Consider the following 15,829-nt stretch of genomic DNA (forward strand, 5'->3'; position numbering starts at 1 on the left):
GTTGGGTGATCACTTCATCAAGCCAGATGGGATCATCTCACTACCGACCTCCCTTGGACAAGGACAGAGGCGAAGAACGATAATGGCCGATTTTGTTGTCTTACGAGATTCCACTGCTTATAATATCATCCTGGGGAGAAAACCCATCAATGACCTCGGAGCAGCGATTAGCACGAAACTGCTCGTAATGAAGTTTGTTACCGATGACGGATCCGTAGGGTCCATCAGAGGAGACTTGGAAACGGCAGTCGCTTGCGACCACGCCAGTCTCTCTCTTAGGAAAAAATCCAAAGAAGCATCCGGGGTTTTCCTTGCCGACCTGGATGCCAGGATAGACGACAAGCCCAGACCTGAGCCAGAAGGGGACTTGGAAAAATTTAGGGTTGGCGATGAGGATGAGAAGTTCACGTTCATAAACAGAAACCTCCCCCATGAATTAAAAGAACCTTTGATGAAGATGATCAGAGCCAACGCCGACCTCTTCGCCTGGACACCAGCCGATATGCCAGGGATAGACCCCTAGCTCATGTCACACCATCTGGCCGTCAAGCCAGAGGCCAAGCCAATGGCTCAGAGGAAGAGGAAGATGTCACAAGAAAGGGCAGAAGAGGTGGCCAGGCAGACAGCCAGCCTCCTTGAAGCAGGGTTCATCCGAGAGCTGGACTACTCGACTTGGCTGTCTAACGTGGTTTTGGTGAAAAAACACAGTAGGATGTGGAGAATGTGCGTGGACTACTCCGATCTCAACAAGGCATGCCCTAAGGATTGCTACCCCCTGCCCAACATTGACGCACTCATCGACGCAGCAGCGGGATACCAATACCTGAGCTTCATGGACGCCTACTCTGGGTACAATCAGATACCGATGCACCGACCCGACGAGGACAAAATGGCATTCATAACACCAGGAGGGATCTATTGTTACAAGGTGATGCCGTTCGGTCTAAAAAACGCTGGCGCCACGTACCAAAGACTGATGAACAAGATATTCAATGAGCTCATAGGCAAGACAGTAGAAGTCTGTGTGGACGACATCCTCGCAAAAACCGCACGACCCGACGACCTCCTAAGAGACCTAGGGGATGTGTTCGCCTCCCTCCGACAGCACGGCATGAGGCTCAACCCGCTCAAGTGCGCCTTTGCCATGGAGGCTGGGAAGTTCTTGGGGTTCATGATCACCCAAAGAGGGGTAGAGGCCAACCCTGAGAAGTGCCAAGCGATTCTCCAGATGAAGAGTCCGGGTTGCATCAAAGACGTCCAGCGGCTGGCGGGAAGGCTGACGGCGTTATCCCGTTTCCTCAGCGCATCGGCAGCGAAAGCCCTGCCCTTCTTCAATCTAATGAAAAAGGGGATAGCATTTGAATGGACCCCAGCATGCGAGGAAGCAATAACAGAGGAAGCACTTGCAATAACAGAGGAAGCACTTGCGGCAGTGCTCGTAAGAGAAGAAGGGAAAGCCCAGCAACCGATTTACTTCGTAAGCAGGGCCCTACAAGGAGCAGAGCTGAGGTACAGCAAACTGGAAAAACTGGCGCTCACACTCCTAACCTCCTCTCGAAGGTTGAGGCAATACTTCCAGGGTCACCGTGTGGTCGTCAGAACGGATCAAGCGATCCGTCAAGTACTCCAAAAACCCGATTTGGCTGGAAGGATGATGACCTGGGCCATTGAGCTGTCCCAATACGACTTGCACTATGAGCCCCGTCACGCAATCAAGGCACAGGCAATGGCATATTTCTTAGTAGAGGTAACGGGCGATCCCCCCGAAGAAACGGGCACACGGTGGAGGCTCCACGTAGACGGGGCCTCCAACCAAACGTCCGGGGGAGCCGGGGTCATCTTAGAAAGCCCGGCAGGAGTCATCTACGAACAATCGACCAAGTTCGAGTTTCCTGTGTCGAACAATCAAGCGGAATATGAAGCCCTCTTAAGCGGGATAATACTAGCTCGGGAAGTCGGGGCGACGAAGGTCGAAGTATGCAGTGACTCACAGGTCGTCACCTCACAGATAAGCGAAAGCTACCAAGCCCGAGACCCCCTCCTGCAAAAATACTTGGAAAAAGTTAAAGAAATGACAAGTCAGTTCCAAGAGGTCATGATCCAACACGTCCCAAGAGAAAGGAACACACGGGCGGACCTCCTGTCCAAAATAGCAAGCACGAAGCCAGGAGCGGGCAACCGGTCTCTCATCCAAGGCATGATGAAGGAGCCAACGGTCGCCCTCCATTTGACGAAGTCAAGCCCCTCATGGTTGGACCCCATCAGAAACTTCTTGGAACTCGGCAAGCTGCCTGACGATGAGAAAGCAGCCAAAACATTGAGAATGGAGGCGGCCAGATATGCGATCATACAAGGGCAACTGTTCAGGAAGGGGCTCAGCCAGCCCCTATTGAAGTGCTTGCACCCCGACCAAACGGACTATGTACTTAGAGAAGTCCACGAGAGTTGTTGCGGCCACCACATCGGGGGCAAAGCCCTAGCGAGGAAGCTCATCCGAGCTGGATACTACTGGCCATCAATGATGAAAGACTCGAGGGAATTTGTCAAAAAGTGCGTAAAGTGTCAACAAAACGCCAACTTCCACAAGGCGCCGGCTTCCGAGCTGAGCCTGCTGACGACCACACGACCTTTCGCTCAATGGGGAGTTGACCTTCTGGGACCTTTCCCGGTTGGCCCAGGGCAAGTCAAATACCTCATAGTTGCCATCGACTACTACACCAAATGGATAGAGGCTGAGCCACTGGCCAGCATATCTTCCTCCAACTACCAGAAGTTCATGTGGAGGCAGGTGATAACCCGTTTCGGTATCCCGAAAGTCGTCATTTCAGATAATGGGACGCAATTCACTGACAATAAGTACACGGAGTTCCTCACCGGACTAGGAGTAAAACAGAAGTTTTCCTCAGTGGAACACCCCCAGACAAATGGACAAGTGGAGTCCGCAAACAAAGTCATCTTACTTGGCCTCAAGAAACACCTAGACAACAAGAAAGGCGCATGAGCCGACGAGCTCGCTTCGGTCCTGTGGAACTACCGAACAACCGAGCAAAGCGCTACGGGGGAAACCCCTTTTCGCCTAACGTACGGGGCCGATGCGGTTATACCCGTTGAAATCGGCGAACCGAGCCCGCGGCTACTACTTGCAGGTGTGGACGAAGCGGTGGAAAAGGACCTGGTGGAAGAGACGAGGGAGATGGCCCACTTGTCAGAAACGGCGTTGAAACAAAGAATAGCCCTGTGCTACAACGCTAAAGTCCTCAAGAGGGATTTTGAGGAAAGAGACCTCGTCCTGCGACGCAACGACGTCGGTCTACCGACCCCTGGAGAAGGGAAGCTGGCGGCAAATTGGGAAGGTCCCTACAGAATTAAAGAAGTGCTTGGCAAGGGTGCCTACAAGCTCGAGAGACTCGACGGCAAAGAAATACCTAGAACATGGAATGCAGGTAACTTGAGGAGGTTCTACTCCTAACTCGGGCACACCGACCGGGAGGCCAAACGGGCTCATATATGCTTGTTTTGTTCACATGTTAATTTTTAGCCCTTGTTACTTTTTAGCTATTTACTCCTATCGAATACTTGCCATGTTAACAAACTCGCCTAGCTGACGATTAATTATCACTTGTCAAAATATTTTCTTACTTATCTGTTGCTTCCCAATACGTGTCTCACACGATTGCGTCCTAAAACGGCATCCCGGGACTGATCACCCCGGGAACCATTTAGACCACAGCCATAACTAACGGCAGCGACAACACGACCAAAGCGGTCCAAAACCATTACCAACGTAAAACGGCAAAACGGGCACAAGCAATAAGCCCGCCCTAAAAAGGCGGTAATGGAAATAGTACAACAAGAAAAGACAAAAGATAATAATGACAAACCGGCCAGACGACTAAGATAAGCACAAGTTATAAAGTTTCAAATTACAAAACGTTCAGCAAAACGATCAGCAAATCCACACTAAAATATCCAAGTTACAATAGATCACTTCCTAGGCATGTCAACAATCTTGCCATCTTGAATCATCTTGAAGACCCCAATGGCCGACGTGTCAAAGTCGGGAGCCACGATCTTCACCTGAGCCTTCAGGGCATCCTCAGTCATAGAGATCGCGTTCTTCCCTTGCTCTTTGGTCGCTTTCAGCTTCTTCCGGAGCTCCTCGACCTCGACTTTAGCGGCTTTAGCCGACGACACGGCTTGGTCACGCTCCTTCTCCAAGACCGCCACCTGACCCTGAGCGACGTTCAGCTGGCTCTCCAAGGTCATCTCCCGCTCAGCTAAACGGGCCACCGTCTCGTCGGAAGCCTTCAATTTCTCCTCGGCAGATGTCGTCTTTTCCTCGGATGCCTTGAGCTTCTCCCCCATCTCGGACAACTGGCTCTGGAGCAGCTCAACCTGCACCTTGAAGTCATTGTTTGCCTTGACAGAGGACTCGAGCTTCCTCCGGAGGGCCTGCATTCCCGACAACTCGAACTCAGTCTTTCGAGCTATCACGGCCCCCCGGAGCAAAGTACGGTACATCCATCTCGCCTGTCCAGCCAGGTCGGTTCCATGAAAATGCTCCTCCGTCCCAGGGATCAGCTGCGAGTCGATAAAGGTTGTAGCATCGAAATTTCTCTCCATGATGGTGAGAGTCCCCTCCGGACTCGCAGACGCCCTCCCCATCTTAGGGGTGTGGATGAGTTCCACATCATCATCTTCCTGATGGGCAGAGGACGAGTGCCCGCCAACGACGACCTCGGGAAGGGGAGAAGCCTGTGTTCCTTCTGGGTTCTTGCCCGACATGTTGGTATCCTGGGGAGAGGGCACAGACTGACCCTCCTTCTCCCCGGAAGGCCCCTCCGACTTCCCGGCGTCTTTCTCTTCGGCCTTCTCCTCGTCACTTTCCTCGAAGAAGGTCTTCATCAAATTTTCAAGCCCTGTCACTGAGGCAAACATCTCCACTGCAACAAACAGATAAACGCGTCAGTCGTCAGATCAAGAAAAACAAGCAATAATAAACAGTACGAACACGAAACAAAACGACTCACGGATATAGCTCCTGGCGGCCTCCCGTTCACCCATGAGAAGATGGGGGTTCACGGGGTTCTTTCCAAAGAGGGCAAACAACACATCAGCTACTTTCTTATCTACAGGGGACATCCCTTTGTACGTCACCTTGATAAACGGATTAGACCCCGCCCCAAAACTCCAATATGTTGGGATGAGACGCTCCCCCTCTAACGATAACCAAAAGGGATGGCGACCTTTAGCAGGGCGAACTTTGAAGAATTTGTCCTTGAACCCATGGTAAGAGTCCTCGAACAGACCAAATATCCTCCGACCTTGGGCGGACCGGAAAGAAAGGAACCCTTTGCTCGCCTTCCCTTGTTTGGAGGGGTTGGTGAGGTTGAAGAAAAAGAGGAAGACATCCACTAACGTCGGCAGCTCGAGATATTCACAGACCATCTCGAAACAGCGGATAGAAGCCCAACTGTTCGGATGGAGCTGCGACGGCGACACGGATATCCGACCAAGGAGAGACATCTGAAAATCGGAAAAAGGTAGGCGAACGCCGACCTGGGTAAACATGGCCTTGTAAAACCAGACCCAGTCGGCAACCCGGGGAGAACGGAGGTTGATCTCGTACAACCGCTCGTCGGGGGCTGGAACGAAGGTCTCGTAGTTGATCTCCTCGTCCGTCCCCCCACATAAGTACCCGGCTTGCCGGAATTCCGTCAGCTCTCCCAGATCCATCTGGTTAGGCGAGTCCTTTATGTCCGAGGTCACCCATGCGTAAGGGTCGTAATTTGCGGCGGAAGTAGAAGTCCGAGCGACAACACGAGGCATACCTACAGCGGGGTACCACTCCGTTAGACTATGAGATTGGGAGCCCGGAAAACACCCAGAAACTATGCTTATCCTACTGAATAGTTAAAATTAAACATGGAAAAGGCTACACTTGTCAAGCAAGCTACCTAAAAACCTACCCCGGAATGGTACCCCTCCCTTAACCCATTTACCCAAGCACGGGAGAGTCATCTAGTAACAAAAACCAAACGAGACGACAGGAAACACAAAAGCAAACGCAAGTAATAGACATTCAACAACAAGGCAAAAAGAGAGAAGCCCAAGGATTACCTGAATTTGTTGCGAGGATCTAAAAAAGACGAAGGGAAGATGCGTGAGGATATCACACCAGTGCTCTGAGATCTTCGAAAGAGGGAGGAAGAGATGGCAAGAAGATAGAAGAAGCAGGAGTGTAAAAAAGAGGAATAAAGCGAAAACGAACCATTTAAAACTATCCCCAGAGAGCGCGAAAGACTGGGGGCAAAATAGTCTTTGCGTACGGGGATTCCCAACCCATTATGAACATTCAATGCTCAGCACGGAGAACGAAGCGCTGAACGGTTACCTCAGTAACCAAAGGACACGCGCGCAAGGGACACGTTCCCCCTACGAGCGGCCGATTTGGCGACGACCTATGAAGAAAGAAAGAACGCGCCACAAATAGTCCTCACGGCTACCACTGGCGCGTGGGGGCACTGTTATGGCCCGGCCCAAACCTTCTGCTGGCTTGGGCCGACCCGAGCTCCACCCGACCCGGGCGGTCAGGGATCGGGCGCCCCATCGCCGACCCGGACACGCGTCCGTAACAGCTCTCCCACAGTTGTGAAGGGAGCGCCTCGAGAATAGTGGGCCTGCCTTTACAGGGCCCACTCTGACAATATATAAGGGGAAGATTGGCTCTTCCCCCAAGGTACGTCACATATCACATTACCCTTTCTGCCTGCACATTTACTGACAAGAGCGTCGGAGTGTCTTTGCAGGTGGCACCCCCTTTTTTCACACGAAGTACTCGGGACCTCGCGCATCTCTGGCCGGTAGTCCACGACCTGACGAGCCCCTACCATCTCCCAGGATCTTCACCCGAACCGACCGGAAACCGACTTACCGAACAAAAAATAATAATAATAATGATGATGATGATGATGATGATGATGATGATGATGATGATGATGATGATGATGATGATGATGATGATGATGATGATGATGATGATGATGATGATGATGATGATGATGATGATGATGATGATGATGATGATGATGATGATGATGATGATGATGATGATGATGATGATGATGATGATGATGATGATGATGATGATGATGATGATGATGATGATGATGCAAACAATTCAGTATAATAAAATAGTCCTCTCTCTTGTTTACTTTTATTTTTCATTCCTAACTGAGGATAATATATAACATGCACAAAACTTTGATACATATCAAACATTCAATGCAAAAATATTGATACGACTAAGATAGTATAACTAATTTCTTGCCAATGAGTAATAGCTCAAATGGCATAGTCTCCCCATACTCAATTAAAAGATTGCGGGTTCGAGTCTCCTATCTTTGGTAAAAAAAAAAAATATAACTAACCTTTTGGTCGATATAAAATAGAAAAATATATTTTTAAATAAAAAAAATATATATAAGAATATTTAATCAAATATGTTATATTTTTTAAGTATTAACGTGAGAATGTTACTTTAGTATTTTTTTACATCGTACTCTTATTCTAGTACTCTCAATAATCTGATTCTTAATATTAATTTTAATATTAATTTGGAATCCAACATTTATGATTTTATTATTATCTATGATTAATTTTTTTACTTAATTTATCTTTTTCAATGGAATCATAATCTATATTATAAAAAATTACACTAAAATATAGTATACGAGAATTACAATTATAAAAGAGAGTACTAAAAATAATAAAAAAAATTAAATATTTACTTTGTAGTAATTGAAAAAAATCTAAAAGTTCTTGATGATCTTTTTTATATAGTATATTTTTAGTATTTTTAGTACTCTTTTTTAGTATGCTATAATTTTTTACTATTATTATTATTTACAGTTAATTTTTTGTTTAATTTACTTTACCTAATAGAATCAATAAATCATATTATAAAAAGATAATAACAAACATAATACACAAAAATCACAATTATAAAAGTATATAATGTCAAACAAATAGTTGAAAAAAATAAAAATAATAAATAATAAAAAAATAGAGCTCATATAAATAGAAATAATAATAATTCTATAAATAATACAATAATATACATAAAGGATAAAGTTGGTAAAAGGTAAATAAATAGTTAGTATCCATGGCTAAAAGCCCATTAAGAAAACGCAGAAGCTAAAAATAGTTACTTCTTATAAACGTGGAGTTAAATCTCAATTTAGCCCCTGAAATTTAGCCCGATGCTCAGAATGATCCCTACAATTTCGTTGGCCCCAATTAGAACCCCTAAATTTGTAATTGTGGCTCCAACTTGCCCCTGCGATCATCTCCGTCACCAGAATGCTGATTTGATGCAATTGCATGATACGGTGGACACTACTTAAACGACGGCGCATTGGTTTAGCGTCCAAACCCTTTGAAAACCACGTTGTTTCAGTTTTTTGTGGGTTAAAACTCTTTCTTTTCACTACGACGATTATAAGTTGGCAAACATCAAAAAAATCCTTACACTACGTGGTTGGTTTCCAAAGGGTTTGCGCGCGAAACCAATGCGCGTAGTGTCCATCATGTCATGCAATTGCGCTAGATCATCATTCCGGTGACGGAGATGATAGCGGGACAAACTGGAGCCACAATTATAAATTTAGTGGTTCTAATTGGGCTAACGAAATTGTAGAGGTCATTTTGAGTATCAGGCCAAATTTCAGGGGCCAAATTGAGATTTAACTCTATAAACGTGGTTTTGATAGCAAATCACTTTTGCATTTATGAAAAAAAAAATTTGCCAAACCAAAAGTTGAAACTTTCAAAAAGTCTAAATGTATTCCTTTTCTTTCAACGGTTTCCAAATACACCCAAAATACCCTAAAACTCCAACAATGAAATCTCCAAAAGTTTCGCAAATTACGGATATATATAAGTGCCCATAAATCGTGGGAGGATACCACGGTTTATATCCAAACATCATTCTTCATAAACTATGGGTGGATAGCACGATTTATGTCCCCATTACGACTTCCATAATCCGTAGTAGGGTCACACAATTTCCTTATTTGATGATTCCTTTATAAACTGCACAGTTTGTATATACTTTTTAAAATATGAGAAAATTTCACGGTTTATATAGATATATTTCAAGACATACAAATAATTAAATTTGTATTGTTGCATTTAAGTAAATTTTTCTTCTTTTTATTTTATATAGATAAATTACCCTTTTATCTTTAAACAAATAACAGATACATTTTTTTTATTTTTATATAGTCTTTCCTCGAGTTAACGTGATATTCAAGTTATTATTTATTTATATTTTTCCTCAAAGTCTATTGTTATGTTTTCAACTTAAAAGGACCGTCACTAAACTGATAAATTTATTATCTATTACTAATTTTATAATTAAAATATATTATATATTATTTTTTATTATAATTAAAATTAAATATATTTTTTTAAAAGAATTAAAGAGTTTTATTCTCTTTTTTATTAATTTTATAATTAAAATATATCACATGTCACTCTTTTATTATAATTAAAATTAAATTTTTTCTTCTAAAATTAAGAATTTTTTTTCTATTATTTTTATTTTTTATCACAAAAATATGTCATATGTCACCCTTTCATTGTAATTGAAATCAAATCTTTCCCTTTAAAATTAAAAAAAAAAATTTCTCCTTCTCCCTCTCCCTTTATCTGTTCTTCTCATTTCTTCAACCGCTCTATCTTTTTTATATATCATTATCAATAACTAATTATAAATTTGACAATCAAAATGTACAACATAACATTCTTTAATTGTATTAAAATTAAAATTAAAATTAAAATATAGTTATATTATATATTATATTATATTATATAAAGCTATTTAATTTAATAATAAAATGTGTCACATAGTACTTTTATTAAACTTGAGAAAAAATATTTTCTTCCAAAATTAATAAATTCCCTTCCTAAATTCTCTCATCTACCTCTCTCTTTTTTTTCTATTTCTCTCTACCTTTCTCACTCTCTATATAATTTATTATATGAATATATTATATATTATTATCTAATTTAATAACCAAATGTGTCACATGACATTCTCTTATTAAAATTGAGAGAAAATATTTCCTCTAAAACTCTTTTTCTAAATTCTCTCGTTTATCTCTTTCCCTTTTTCTATTTTTCTTTACCCTTCTCACTCTATATATAATTTATAATTTATATTTTATATTAGTAATTTGAGAAATCAAAATTTGTCACCTGATATTTTTTTATTATAATTAAAATATTTTTTTCTTTCAACATTAACAAACTCCCTCCCTCCCTCAATCTTCATCTTTATCTTTTTCTCTCTTTTCTCTTATTCTCTATTTTTTCTATCTTTTGTTTTACAAAAAATAAAATTAATAAAATAATATAATTCAAATAAAAAATAATATTCTTATTATATAAATATTTTTTACTTTTTTATTTAGTTTTAAACTTTTACTACTTATCTTTTTAATCTATATTTTCATTTCTCTTCTTTCAAATATTTATTAAATATAATTTGGAAAGAATACTAATATTATAATTAAAAGTTAAAATCAAGATTTAATTGTTTAAAAAAATTGATTTTGAGTTAATTTTATAACTATTAATATATTTTTTTATACTAATATCTAATTATATTTTTATATACACAGAGAAAAAAATATTATTTTTAAATAGCATACATAAAAATTAATTATTTCTATTTGTATAACAGATTTAATACTTAATCAAAAGTATACAAGTTAAATTGTTTCAAATTTTAGATAACGAATATTAAAATTAATTATTAGTAATAAATTAAACTCTTTCACATAAAAATAATAACTAAAAATCTTATTATTTGATTTTTTATCTACAGAGATCCTGATCTTTTTAATCGACAGAGACTTTTGTCACTTACAATTTTTTTATAAAAATAATTTAATTTTATAAATCTTTTGTACTATAATCTATAATGTTAGGACAAAGCTAACGTAATTTTAAAAAATTTATATTTTCATAATGTAATTACGAATAAAAATACTAATAGAAATCTAATTGAAAATAAATTTTTGATAGTTAAATTTTAGGCAATTTTTTTTATATTCATAATTTTTTTTAATGTTTTTTTCTTTCTTCAAATAACACTCGTCTTAACAACATCACAACTTTACCTATTGTCGTTGGTTGGCCATCCTCCACCACTGTTGAGTGCTAACCACTCTAAACATTATTCTAAGAGAAAATATTGGAAAATAATGATAATAGTGAACAATATGACAATAGATTAAAAAAATAAAATTAAAATAAAAAATTAAATTATTAATTAATTATTTAATTTTAAATTTTAAAATTTAAATGTGTTAGTTATGGTACAATTGGTATCTATTGTCTCTGTCACTATCTCTATGGAACTTCAGTGCTACACAGTTCAAAACAACCATCGCCATCCTAGAACCATAACCCGAAAACAATACGGGATCAATCGGCATCCTCCTCATCGAAAAAGTCCTTCTATATCTCGAACAAGAGCTCGACAAGTACTACAACCTCTTCTGCGGTATTGATCCATCACAGAGGGATGTCGTCCTCCCCAACCATGCCGCCTCCATACGCGTCGTCATAGCCAACTCCAACGGCGGACCCGATGCGGCACTCATTGAGGCGCTGCCCAAGCTGGAGATTGTTTCGAGCTTCAACGTCGGCGTGGATAGGATCGATCTCCAGAAGTGCAAGGAGAAAGGGGTTAGGGTTACAAACATCATCGACGCCGTCCTTCCTCCCATGGATTCGACTCCTCCTCCTCTTCCATCTCTGGCCGCTGCGCGTTCGAGTTCGAAGTCCACGGAGTAGATTCGCAACCTCACCTAGCCGAAGTTGGCGTTGCATTGCTGCTCCATCGCCGGATCTTTCCCCTGCTTCTATGCGTCGTCATCGACTCTCTCCACCCTGCAAATGTGCTGGATGTTCAATTCACTAGGTATGTAGATGGTTATTTTAATTCTTAATTGGATGGTTATTTTGTTCGATTCAGTTTAAGTATATACACTTAACAAATGATGGATGGTAATTTCACTAAGTAGCCGGATGATTATTTTAATAACTATGTGGATGGTTGTTTGATGAAGATCTTGCGATGGTGATGGGGGAGGGGGCTACATACAGGGGTAGACGATGATGGCCGTGAGGAAACTTCTAATGCCGGAGAGGTGGGATGATTGATAAGAGTGGGGGTGGCAGACATTTGGGAGGAGAAGAGGGTGTTTAGGTGAATTCCTTTAGTAAATTAAGGTTGAGATGGTTAATTTTTTAAAATAACTGTTTGGATTTTTCGGATTAGGTAATTTGGGGAGTTTTCTTACTTTTTTTTTTCTTGTATTTGGCCAAATTCAAAACCCATTGTTCACATTGTTTAGATTCATCATTGTCTCCGTAGTAGAATTGTTATTCTAAACCTTACAATATAAATGAGTTTCACTAGGGAGACAATGAGGTATCTCTAAAATACATACAATGGACTATTTGTTTGGCCCAACATAAATTAAACATGAAAACCAACCCATATTTTTAGCCTAATTTCAAAATTCCGTCTAATCCCTAATTTAATTTTCCCTTTACCCTTGTGTTGTTCCCCGACGGCAGTCCTTTTGCATCCAACCCTCCCGGCCCCTGACCATCCCACTGCCACATCTCTATAAGGCCCGACTAGACCTCTGCGACGGGTCCTCTGACAGCGCCGACCAGCCACCGGCAATACACCCTCCCTCAGCCCCTGTTCCGGGAACCCACAGCGCACCCTTCCTTAGCGCCGTACCGGGAACCAGCCACGCACCTTCTGACAGCGCCGTTTCGGAACCCATCCACGCACCTTCCGACAGCGCCGAGAAGAACAACGCGGGTCTACCTTCATCTGCGCCAGTTCGGAACACCGCAACCAACCATTCATCAGTGCCGTACCAGACCTCCGGGGCTCACACTCCAGCAGCGCCGTACTATACCCCGCGGCTCACCCTTCGGCGCGCTCTGCTTCTGCCTTTAGCAGAGCTCAGTGTCATTGGTCCATGTTTTTCGTTGCGGGTGTCGTAGCTACAGCCCCAGACGCCTAATGTCATCAACAAACAAACGCAGGTTAGTGGGTTGTTTTTTGTTATACGCTTATAACTGTTCCTGTTGCTAATAGTTTCACATGCAATGAATTTTGTTGAGGTATTTGATTGTTGATGGTGAAAAAATCAGTGGTTGTAATTTCACTGTACCGGATCGTGTATAAGGAGTTGTTGTTGTAGATGTTTGATGGTTTTAGTTTCAATGTGTAGTTGCATCTAATTAGATGGTTACTTTAGCATATTTTCGGATGGTTGGTTTTTAATATACGGATTGATTTTCAGTTTTATAAAGGTTCTAGCTTGCTTGACTGAGGTGGGATTTGACCTATCGATTTATGGTTGGTTTCTAGTTAGTCTACTATGCCCGAAATCTGAGTCACATTCATGATTCCGTCAATTACATCAAATGTATATATGCTGATCAAGGCGAACTAGGTATTGCATCAATCAATCAATTATAAGTAAGTTTTCTTTTTTACTTTGAGGGTAATTCGATATATTGTTGTTGCATTGGTATTAGATGCATGTTTTTTTTTTTTTTTGTATTTGCTACTAACTCGATGTACACATGATGAGATCAATTACATGTCGGATGGTTAGTTTTCCAGGCAATTGGATGGTCATTTTTCATAATAGGGATTGCTATTTTGATTTGATTGTAGTGACAGCACCTTTTTAAAAGGTAATGGTAAAAGAGTCTCTATTTTCTACGTAAACTATTGTATATATGGTGCTGAAAGCGGGTTCTAGTCTTAGATATTCAGTCCTGACGTTTACTGAAACGGATGGTTACTTTAATTCATTTTGTGGTGGTTATTTTTTGCTGTCGCCATTGTTGTTTGGTGATAACATGTTGTTGTGCTGTGTGATTCTTATTTACCTTGCTGATTGTTGTGTTTATAATTGGTTGATTTGGTCTCTAAATCCAGTTAAATTCTTGCTGAAGATTTCTTTTCTCTACATGGGGCTGCTATTTTTTTTTATTAGCAGCTAGAATGAATACAATTTTTATGTCTCATGTTGTTTTAATTTTTTTACTTGATTATAAACTGAAAAGAAGATTCACTTGGATTGCAAAGAACCTATTGAGTGAGTATTTATTCACGGCGATCCAATCATACATTCTCCTATAGTCTAAGCTATAAATCAGATGGGTAAAAAGAAAGTGAGATCACCATTCACGGCTCCGAGCACGAGAACATTGAAATAATGTACAGAAGGATTTCCAAAAGGGAGAAAGTTCAAAGGAATAAAAAATTAGCATACTTAAGATAACATACTTGATAAGATTTGAATATTTACCTTATTTACTAGTTAGAGTCTTAGGAATTTATTTATGACACATTGGGATGACATTTTTGTGGTGGATCCCTTTTTTTTAGAACTTATGTGAATCTGTTGGTGTAAAGGAATTCAAGCATGACACTGACGAGTGAGTCGAAAATGACCATCTATTTTTCTTATGAAAGTAACCATCTAAATACATGGTGAACTGAACATCCAGTATACTATTTCTTAGTACAGGGATATCTCTTTTGTATTTTAAGCTGACATTACTTGAATCTGATAAGTGTTGACTTCATTATCACTGTTTTTGAACCAATATACTATAATTTGTTTTGAGTACCTGCTACAGTTTACAAGGGTTGAATACCTGAAAACAACCATCCACGTATACAGTTACAGTAAATATACGATGTCATACATAAATGAACATTTAACACATCTAAGTAAAGATAAACATGTAACTACTATCTAAAGCGACTAGCTGCACACCAAATGAAATTGATCAAGCTCCTTATACAACAAAGCATCGGAACTTATCTAGATTAAATTGGTTCATTGAAATTAATCAAGTCTAGTTTCTTGCAACAATTACGAATACACCGGATACCTATATCTTTAGAGAATAAAGCCACCCGTTGCTAACAACAAAAGCATCACACTTGGCATTTGCGTCTTTGAAAAATATCATCTTCATCTACAATTGCTGACAAATGAATAACTATTGAAATCCTATATCCATGGAGAAAAATATTAAAGGTACTCGAAACCATTTCCAACAGATTCTAACTGCTACCGAATGAGCTTAACAAAGACATGCAGCTACCAGCTTGTTGGCACTCATGCCGGCAAACCGGAGTACCAAATTCCATATTTTGAGAGGCCTCTAGAGGAACCACCTGCTAAACAACACAAAAAGATGACAACAATTAACTACTTACATAGTAATGTACTAAATAATCGTGCAAGGTCGGATTAATTTAATCATGTACCGGAGCGACATTTAATTTTTTCTCTATCTAGTTTATTCATCATATAAATATAGTTAATCTAAATATGCAAGATAAATATTTAGTCAACCATGAATTCATATCTCTTGAATTTTTAACAATATTTTTACAAAGAGTCTAAATAACCACATCTCCATTAGCTAGATTTTATATTATATACTTCACTAATACGGTTCCAGTGGAGCTTTGGAATCATTATCACACGCAATTCTGCACATATCAAATATACATGACATTGAATTATCACATGCGAATTCTTCGTCCATATAATCATAAAAAGAATTTAATAAAACCATAGAAGTGATTGCATGTGGAGTGCTTCTGTTGCATCTACTGAAGCATTTAACATAAAAAAGAGCCCCCTACTTTCACTAAGTGGAATGAATAAAAATCATAAACAAATAACCATCCGCTATG

At 40.3% G+C, this 15,829-nt stretch overlaps 1 long non-coding RNA gene across 2 annotated transcripts; it reads left to right on the top strand.

Annotated features, from left to right (window-relative positions):
* Positions 1-11,426: 11,426 nt before the first annotated feature.
* On the top strand, positions 11,427-14,146 carry LOC114925408 (uncharacterized). 2 transcript variants are annotated; one of them, XR_003814343.2, is made up of 2 exons: positions 11,427-11,992; positions 12,655-13,426. It is a non-coding gene; the product is annotated as an uncharacterized lncRNA (long non-coding RNA). The 2 variants fall into 2 exon arrangements; XR_011873071.1 differs by having other exon boundaries at positions 11,500-11,992; positions 12,141-14,146.
* The last annotated feature ends 1,683 nt before the right edge of the window (positions 14,147-15,829 follow it).

The sequence above is a fragment of the Arachis hypogaea genome, chromosome 15 (genome assembly GCF_003086295.3).
Source record: "Arachis hypogaea cultivar Tifrunner chromosome 15, arahy.Tifrunner.gnm2.J5K5, whole genome shotgun sequence".
Classification (NCBI taxonomy): domain Eukaryota; kingdom Viridiplantae; phylum Streptophyta; class Magnoliopsida; order Fabales; family Fabaceae; genus Arachis; species Arachis hypogaea.